We start from the raw sequence: 10,494 nt of genomic DNA, 5'->3' as shown, positions 1-10,494 counted from the left end.
CATTGTGAGCCATGTGTTCAACACAGCTGGTCCAAAAACTCAACCTAAATATACTTTCAATGTGTGAATGGGAATCGAATTGACAGTAGAAGAACAATGTTTCTAGGGCAGTTATTATGCATCATCACCTTGGCAACAACATAGCCGGTCATTAATCACAGCAGAAGCAAACAGAACCGGACTCTGCCTGTTTGACCTAGTACATATCTGAAATTGTGGCCATGTCACTGATATTTTAACTGGTTTTATGTTAGCTCAATAAAGGATGATTTGCATAATGTTTGACCTTTGCTGACTAAAGCTATTAGAAATTGGTTTTGTTAACTGAAATAAAATATAAATATTAGATGAGAATTTTGAACTTGAAGGGATAGTTCACCTAGAAATGAAAATTCTGTCATTAATTTTTCACCCTCATGTCGTTCCAAACCCGTAAGACCTTCGTTCATCTTTGTAACACAAATTAAGATATTTCTGATGAAATCCGAGAGATTTCTGACCCTGAATAGACAGCAACGCAACTGACACGTTCAAGACCCAGAAAGGTAGTAAGGACATAAATAAAATAGTCCATGTTACATCAGTGGTTTAACCGTAATGTTATGAAGCTACGAGTATACTTTTTGTGTGCAAAGAAAACAAAAATAATGCATGTGCCATGGTACTCTTGTGAGCACACAGCAGAGAATAACAAAGTGAAGAAATTGTTGATAAGTCATTATTTTAGAGTTTTTGTGCATAAAAAGCATTCTTGTAGCTTCATAAATTTCTGGTTTAACCACTGATGTTACATGGACTATTTTTAACATTTTCCTTACTACCTTTTATTTTACCTAGAATTTTCATTTTGGGTGAACTATCACTTTAAACTTAAAGGGGTCTTTTTGAATTTTAGTCAGTGTGTACTGTAGTGAGTATGTTTGGGCATAAAAAAAACATCTACAAAGTTACAAATCTCAAACTCCACTCCAAAGGGAGATATTTAATTTCTTTTTTAAATCCCTTTTCAGGAACGAACGGCTCCTTTGGACTACAGCGTTTGTTTTCTGGATGCTATGAAGTCACAACATTAGAATATCATTTTAAAAAATACCGTTTACAGAAATTTTAATCATTGGCGGGTGGGGAGGGACGAGCTGGGGGATTCACCTAACTTTAGTGAGCCTCAGGGCAGCTCGTATAAACGTGAGCATTAACTAAAGTGGCCGCAAACTGCTCCGGTAGCCGTACTGGAGCTGCGCCTTTGACGTGTGCGATATAGAGGATCGAAACACATGCGGAGCCGCGGCTGATGTAAACGCAAGCATTGACCTGAGTGACGATCATCAGTAAAAAGCCCCCTTTAGCGATCCGATGTGTTTTTGTAAGAAGGATATCCATATTTAAAACATAAGAATCACATTTATCTAGCTTGTGCAGTTGTACACGGAACTTGCTGCTTTGGGAAGGGGTGTGGCAGGACTGAAACACTGTCTAAACTGTTCGCCAATTGCAACGCAGTGGAACTGCTAACCAATCACAACACATTTAGTTTTTTGGAAGGCGGGCCTTCATCAAACCCAGAACTGATCGAGCCATTTGTGCCAGCAAATGTGAAAGCTATTGTAATAATGTAAATTATGTGAGAAATAATGTGTTTTGCAAACCAGCAAGCTTGTTCTAGTGCACTGCCAAAACAAAATAAAGACTTTGTAAAAGAGCAAAATAGGACCTCTTTAAAAATTTTGCCTTGGCAGCTAACGGAAATAAAATAATTTTAACTTATTTTGATGTTCCTAGTCAAACGACTATTAAAATTGGCAATTCACCAAATCCTGCATTGAATTTTTTTTGTCATCTTGTTTTCTTTTAATTTACACAGCTTATGTAATTCTTTTTCCAAACGAATTGATTGTAGGCTGAGTGTATGCACTTCAGGTTTGTGCACTCTTAAAAATAAAGGTGCTTCACAATGCCATAGAAGAACCATTTTTGTCTAAATGGTTCCATAAAGAAGCTTTAACATCTGAAGAACCTTTCTGTTTGTGGCAAAAGAAGGATTATATTAATCTTCAGATTATGAAAAGGTGAGAGACATGGTTTTTTAAAGAACCTTTGACTGAACGGTTCTTTGTGGAACCAAAAATGGTTCTTCTATGGCATCGCTGTGAAGATCCTTTTAAAGCACCTTTTGTTTTTTAAGAGAGTGTGTGTGGATGTATTTTTAGGCACAGAAATGTATAAGTAGGTTTTTGTAGGCTGGTTATTTTTGAGTACAACACTGTGTTTGTAAGAAGTTGGAGAAAAAAATCCCCCCAAAAGTACAAAAATTGCCAGATGAAAGTTTAAAAGTTTTTTGGGGAAGTTGTTATACCCTGTGTAAGTAAAATCAGTAGGTTTTAGTCCAATGTGATAATATTAACTTGCATTAACGGGAAAATGAAAATTATTTCCACGACACAAAACGCAAAGAAAAATGATTAAAACTACCTGTATAAGGAGGCAGTTTCTGTACTATGAAAAAATCATAGTACAAAAATAAAACAACACCAATATTAAAAAATATAACATTAAAGTGGAAATTCACTTGCAGAATATAAATTTACAGATAATTTACTCACTCCCTAGTCATCTAAGATGTTCATGTCTTTTTTCAGTCGTAAAGAAATTGTTTTTTGAGGAAAACATTTCAGGATTTCTCTCCATATAATGGACTTCTATGGTGCCCCAAGTTTGAGCTTCAAAAAACTCTAAACGATCCCAGCTGAGAAGGGTCTTATCAAGTGAAACAATAAATTATTTTCTAAAAAAATGACAATTTATATACTTTGTAACCTCAAATGCTTGCCTTGTCTAGCTCTGCGTGAACTGTGTATTCCTGTTCAGTTCACTTCTGCAGTAATGTAGAACGATCTTGAAGTTGGAGGAGAAAATGAGATGGAAGTTTTTTGACATACTCTAAATGTCTTGAATTGGAATACACAGAGTTCACACAAGACAAGCATTTGAGGTTAAAAAGTATATAAATTGTCTTTTCTTTTCTTTTTTCTTTTTTGAAAATAACCAATCATTTCGCCAGATTACACTCTTCTTCCTCGACTGGGATCGTTTAGAGGCCGTTAAAGCCGCATTTAAACTGCATTTTGGAAGTTTAAACTCGGGGCACCATAAAAGGCCACTATATAGACAACATTCGACTGAAGAAAGAAAGACATGGACATCTTGGATGACAAGGGGGGTGAGTAAATTATCTATAAAAAATTGGAGGCAGTGCCTCCATCATGATATGATTGGATATGGCTGGTTATGATCAGCTGTGATTGGTTCATGCTATAAATCCCGCCTCTTGTGTTCGTGCGAGTTCTTGCATTTGCGAATCAGTCTGAATTAACATCATAATGGCATTTAATGGGAAGACTAATTAAAAAAAAAGTAAGTAAACAACTCACACACTTAGATATAACCACTTAGTTACTCAAAATAAGATTAAAATGACCTGAAAACATGATCTGTGAGAGTTTTTAGTGAGTAATCAGCTTAATGAAATTTAAAGAAAATCTCCATGCATTTATGTCACGATTTGGTCAGGTACCGAATGCGCAGCTATACTGGTGATACTCGGATATAAACAACAGCATGGATTGCTCGGTTAATGTACAGTCGTGGCCAAAAGTTTTGAGAATGACACAAGTATTAGTTTTCACAAAGTTTGCTGCTCAACTGCTTTTAGATCTTTGTTTCAGTTGTTTCTGTGATGTACTGAAATATAATTGCAAGCACTTCATAAGTTTCAAAGGCTTTTATCGACAATTACATGACATTTATGCAAAGAGTCAGTATTTGCAGTGTTGGCCCTTCTTTTTCAGGACCTCTGCAATTGGACTGGGCATGCTCTCAATCAACTTCTGGACCAAATCCTGACTGATAGCAACCCATTCTTTCATAATCACTTCTTGGAGTTTGTCAGAATTAGTGGGTTTTGTTTGTCCACCTGCCTCTTGTTCAAGTTCTCAATGGGATTAAGATCTGGGGAGTTTCCAGGCCATGGACCCAAAATGTCAACGTTTTGGTCCCCGAGCCACTTAGTTATCACTTTTGCCTTATGGCACGGTGCTCCATCCTGCTGGAAAATGCATTGTTCTTCACCAAACTGTTGTTGGATTGTTGGAAGAAGTTGCTGTTGGAGGGTGTTTTGGTGCCATTCTTTATTCATGGCTGTGTTTTTGGGCAAAATTGTGAGTGAGCCCACTCCCTTGGATGAGAAGCAACCCCACACATGAATGGTCTCAGGATGCTTTACTGTTGGCATGACACAGGACTGATGGTAGCGCTCACCTTTTCTTCTCCGGACAAGCCTTTTTCCAGATGCCCCAAACAATCGGAAAGAGGCTTCATCGGAGAATATGACTTTGCCCCAGTTCTCAGCAGTCCATTCGCCATACTTTTTGCAGAAGATCAATCTGTCCCTGATGTTTTTTTTTTTTTTTTTTTGGAGAGAAGTGGCTTCTTTGCTGCCCTTCTTGACACCAGGCCATCTTCCAAAAGTCTTGGCCTCACTGTGTGTTCAGATGCGCTCACACCTGCCTGCTGCCATTCCTGAGCAAGCTCTGCACTGGTGGCACTCCGATCCCGCAGCTGAATCCTCTTTAGGAGACCATCCTGGCGCTTGCTGGACTTTCTTGGACGCCATGAATCCTTCTTAACAAGAATTGAACCTCTTTCCTTGAAGTTCTTGATGATCCTATAAATTGTTGATTTAGGTGCAATCTTAGTAGCCACAATATCCTTGCCTGTGAAGCCATTTTTATGCAACGCAATGATGGCTGCACGCGTTTCTTTGCAGGTCACCATGGTTAACAATGGAAGAACAATGATTTCAAGCATCACCCTCCTTTTAACATGTCAAGTCTGCCATTCTAACCCAATCAGCCTGACATAATGATCTCCAGCCTTGTGCTCGTCAACGTTCTCACCTGAGTTAACAAGACCATTACTGAAATGATCTCAGCAGGTCCTTTAATGACAGCAATGAAATGCAGTGGAAAGGTTTTTTCGGGATTAAGTTAATTTTCATGGCAAAGAAGGACTATGCAATTCATCTGATCACTCTTCATAACATTCTGGAGTATATGCAAATTGCTAATATAAAAACTTAAGCAGCAACTTTTCCAATTTCCAATATTTATGTAATTTCTCTAAACTTTTGGCCACGACTGTACAACTGAATATGTTGTTCTGCTAATTTATGCTGTCTAAACCATGGAAAAACTGTGGAAGCTGCTAAATCATATAGAGAAGGACTAAGCAGGAAAGGGCACAATATTTTGACAAACTGAAGTCAATAGGTGCTAAAAAAGATATGTACAAGCAGTATTAATTAAGATATTAGCCTAATATTTCACCTACTTGACCGGAAATGATAAGAACAAACACAAATGTTGTCAAGATTCTTGCTCTGGAAATCCTGTTTCAGTTTGGCCAACCACAAACGCCTTTTGTTCCTCAGACAGTTTTTTGCACTCTCCTCCATGATTTGTTATAACTTTTATTAGTCTATAGCACTCCAAATGTTTTTCCTGGCCTGAGCAATTAGTACAGCCCAAAACATGACAATGATTGACCATTTTCACCAGCAATAATCAGCAAAATACTCAGTTAAGTGAAAACACTCTATATTTAACTAGCTTTGATGAATGATGATCAGAAAAAAATCAAAAATAGTCAAAAGTTAACTATTAAAAGAATAGCTGAACATAAGTTCCCAAATAAAATATATTGTTTAAATCGTTACTGCCTTGAGTTATTATTGTAATAAATATAAAATTCTTAAAAACACCAATTTTAAAAAATAGAATATTGATACATTGTTAATATAAAAATCTAAAATAGATTTTTGGTTTTTATGATAGTGTAATTGATGTTGTTTTAACCAAGAAAATGTGACTGGGACTGGGACAATAAAAAAAAAGAAGAAGAAGAAAAAGAAAAAAACTTTCCTTGCTTATTTTCATCACTGCACACCAAATGTTTTATTATGAAATAAGAGGACAGATAAACAGAGTTAAAGGAATGTTGTTCGATCACAACGGGAATGTATTCCGATTTTGTGTCTGTCTTTGTAATTTTATCAATCAGTTTAAATTCAATCATAATTGCTTCCGCCCTGAACCACAGGGCGCTTGTATCACATTTAGATAACAATGACAGTACTTTTCCCAGAGCCAATCCCTATTTGTCCCAGTCTCACTCAGGAGAATGCAGGCAGTCAGTGATTAGAACATGTGGACCAGCAGGAAGTTGCCCTGCAGGTTGAGACGAGTCAGGACTGCAGACACACCCTCCAATAAAGCTTCTGATAGAGAGACTATTACAATAAATAGGACAATGCAAAATACATCACATCGCTCACCGGAAATTATTAGCTGGGTAGACTTCCCACAAACACGACCTGAAACTCTTAAAATATCATTTGTGATTAAGAATGAATAGAAGCTAAATTCACAAGATTATTGTGACATAATTCTGAGAAGGTCAAGACCTTTAAGGCGTGACGAGCTAAATCATCATTTTAAAGGCGGGACTAGATTAAGTAGTAGTTTATCAAATGTATCTAATATAGCTGTCGCAACAAACACTTCAGGATTTGTGCCTCTTTTAAAACTAAGTTTCTCAAATGCAGTTTTTGTCTTTTGTTGGTTACGAATAACTGCATATTATAATTAATATGAGCCGATTTGTGTAAATGACCTGGTGTGTGTCATCCGTGACTCACCGATGACAATGCTGGTGTATCAGAGCCGAGCATGTAGAGGTAGGTGTGGCTGCGGGTGGGGTAAAAATCCCTCTTTATGAGTCAAAAACTCGCATTTGAGAAAGTATAACTTATTGAGCAACGACAATTATCTTTAGAGAGTCACATTATAACAATTACGTAAACGACTTAACATTGAAAACCGTGCCAACAGGGTTGAGAGCTTACAATTCTGGTGTGACACTACCCATAAACTGGGTTGTAACATCTTAACATGCCGTTCCGACGAGAAAATGTGACCCTGTTAGAAATTAGAACATGTTCTCTTTATGGACCTCGATGGGAGATAATTGAGATTCGGCTTTTATTAGTATCTGGTTCCTCTGCTCCAGTTTAGAGGCCGAGCTGCTCTGACGCTGTGCGTTCAGACCGTGCAGCTGATCTGACAATATTGCTTTCCTAGGTCTTTTATTGTCTTTGTGCGTAATGATTTTTTATTTTTTTTGTGATAGTTCTATTATACAAAAAAGAAGTCTGACACATTGATGTATCACATTGATGTCTTCTGGGTCAACGATTGTTCTGTGTTTTGACAGTGAAACCAAGGGTGTATAAGAAAGAGGATTAAGCAATGCGTGTCAAAAGTTAAATAAATCTAAACAGTAATACATCCGTTTTATTAACACTTTGATGCATGACATCCTCTACAGTGAACATTAGTCATTTATTATGTAATTCAACTTTAAGAGGGGGAGAAAGTATAAGAAATAGAACATTTTAAAATAATAATGGGAATTATTTTTATTTTTTTAATTAAATATTAACAGAAAATATAGTATTAATATTTAAATAATTATATAAAATGTTCATATTCATATTCACAGTCAAGCCCAAAATTATTCATACCCCTGGCAAATTCTGACTTAAAGTTACTTTTATTCAACCAGCAAGGTTTTTTTTTGACTGGAAATGACACAGGCTTCTCCCAAAAGATAATAAGACGATTTACAAGAGGCATCACTGTGGAAAAAAATATTTCTCAGCTTTTATTTACATTTGAACAAAAAGTGGCTTGTTCAAAATTATTCATACCAATTGCAAACTGTCACAGTCTATGGGAAAATCCAAAGTTCTATACCATTCCAAATAGTCCAAGCTGTTCTAAAGCATCCTAATTACCCTGATTCATTGGGAACAGCTGTTTTAATCAACTCAACAGCTGAAAAACAGAAGCTGAGGACCTGCGGCTGCGCATTGTGGCTGCTCACAAGTCAGGAAAGGGCTATAAGACCATATCTAAATGTTTTGAAGTTTCAGTGGCTACAGTGCAAAGTATTATTAAAAAATACAAGACGTTCCACACTGTGAAAAATCTCAGAGGACGTGGTCGGAAGCCAAAAGTGACACCTGTGCTGGCCAGGAGGATAGTGAGAGAGGTAAAAAAAAAAGAACCCAAGGATCACCACCAAGGCCATCCTGATGAATCTGGGCTCTGCTGGTGGCAACATCTCAAGGCTGACAGTCCAACGGACACTGATTGCCACTGGGTTCCACGGACCCAGACCATGGAGGACACCACTTCTCCAGATAAGGCACACAAAAACCCACTTGGCCTTTGCAAATGCTCATCTGGACAAAGAAGAAGACTTCTGGTCCTCTGTTTTATGGTCAGATGAAACAAAAATTGAATTGTTTGACCACAATGATGTAGCCTTCATTTGGCGTAAAAAAAGGAGAAGCCTTCAACCCTAAGAACACCATCCCCACTGTCAAACATGGTGGTGGGAACCTTTTGGGGGTGTTTTTCAGCCGGTGGACCAGGGAACCTAATCACAGTAAACGGCACCATGAAAAAGGAGCAATACATCAAAATTCTCAACAACAACATCAGGCAGTCTGCAGAGAAACTTGGCCTTGGGCACCAGTGGACATTTCAGCACGACAACGACCCAAAACACACAGCAAAAGTGGTGAAGAAATGGTTTTGCAGTGGCAAAAATATCAGTGGAGACATGCAAAAAGATGGTCAGCAATTATAGGAAGAGTTTGATTGCTGTAATAGCCAATAAAGGTTTTTCTATTGATTATTGAGAAGGATATGAATAATTTTGGACATGCTACTTTTTGTTCAAATGTAAAAAAAGATGAGTAATTTTTTCCATAATGATGCCTCTTGTACATCGTCCAATTATCTTCTGGGAGACGTCTGTGTCATTTCTAATTAAAAAAAAAAACTTGCTGGTTCAATAAAAGTAACTTTAAATCGGAATTTGCCAGGGGTATGAATAATTTGGGGCTTTATTGTATATTAACCCTATGTAGCATACAGATGATATCATATTTAACATGCAAAAGCCTCTTAATTATCAACATGATTAAAACTTTGCTGAAAATAACGTAATGATACTGATTCCAAATGACATGACAAAAATTTTAATTAGTAATGTAATCCATTACATTAAATATTTTAGTTAATCTGACTACTTTTAGATTACTTGTAACGCAGGTTTACTTGATTATTCACAACCCTGGGTAGATTACTTACAAATTTTAGTATGTTACAGATTCCAAATTACATTATAAAATTTGTAGTTTATAATATAATCCATTACAATACACATTTTAGATAATCTAATCGGACTACTTTTAGATTACTTTTAACGCAGGCTTACTTGATTATTCACAAAGCTGGGTAGCTACAAATTGTAGTCTGTTACTGATTCCAAATTAAAGGACGAAAAAAAAAATTGTAACATAATCCATTCCGTTACTAATTTCCAAATTACATGGCAAAAATTTTTATTTGTGACGTAATCCATTACATTACACATTTTAAGTAATCTGATTACTTTTAGTGCTGGGCAACGATTATTTGTGATTAATTGCATCCAAAATAAAAGTTTTTGTTTTACGTGAATTTATTTGTATATATTTATATTGATATAATTTACATTATATATAAATATATTTAATATATAAACATCATTTTTTTTTCTTAAATATGTTCTACTTTTAGATTACTTTTAAAGCTGGCTTGCTTGATTATTCACAAAGCTGTGTAGATTACTTACAAATTGTAATCTGTTACTAAAATTACATGACAAAACTTTTAATTAGAAACAAAATCACACTACACATTTTAGGTAATATAATCAGACTACTTTTAGATTACGTTTGACCTACCTTATTTATCACATTGATTTAAATATATACCTTATATGAAAGTACAACAAGTAAGAAAATATATTTTGTTCATATGAATTTTGTGCAATAAACATTAATGCACATTAACATTATGCCAGGGTTTCCCAAACAGGAGTTCGTGAAGGAACTGCAAGGGGTTTGAAAAGCTAATAATTAATTAAATCATAAAAATGTACAATTTAAATAAAGCATTTAAAACGCCATCAATCAAAATAAAACTAATAAACACTAATACAAAATGAAATATTTTATGTTTACTGCTTGTTTATTGCTATGGTGTGAATAATATGTAATATGTAATCAATAAAAAAGTAACCCTAGTCTGATTCCAAAGATTTTAAAATGTAATTTAATCTAATTACAAGTACTTTTTTGATATCCAATTACAGCTTTTTTCTTTAGAACAATCATATTTTGAGAAACATTTATTTGTTAACCTCTCACCTTTTTTTCTGTAATAGCAGCCATTTGTAAATTGTATGTGTTTGGCTTTTGGATCTGTATCCAATACAGCATGTTTTCCTGCTTGTTATTGCAAATCGGTATGTTTTACAATATTA

The sequence above is a fragment of the Garra rufa genome, chromosome 17 (genome assembly GCF_049309525.1).
Source record: "Garra rufa chromosome 17, GarRuf1.0, whole genome shotgun sequence".
Taxonomy (NCBI): domain Eukaryota; kingdom Metazoa; phylum Chordata; class Actinopteri; order Cypriniformes; family Cyprinidae; genus Garra; species Garra rufa.
Note: the sequence above shows the minus strand (reverse complement) of the source record.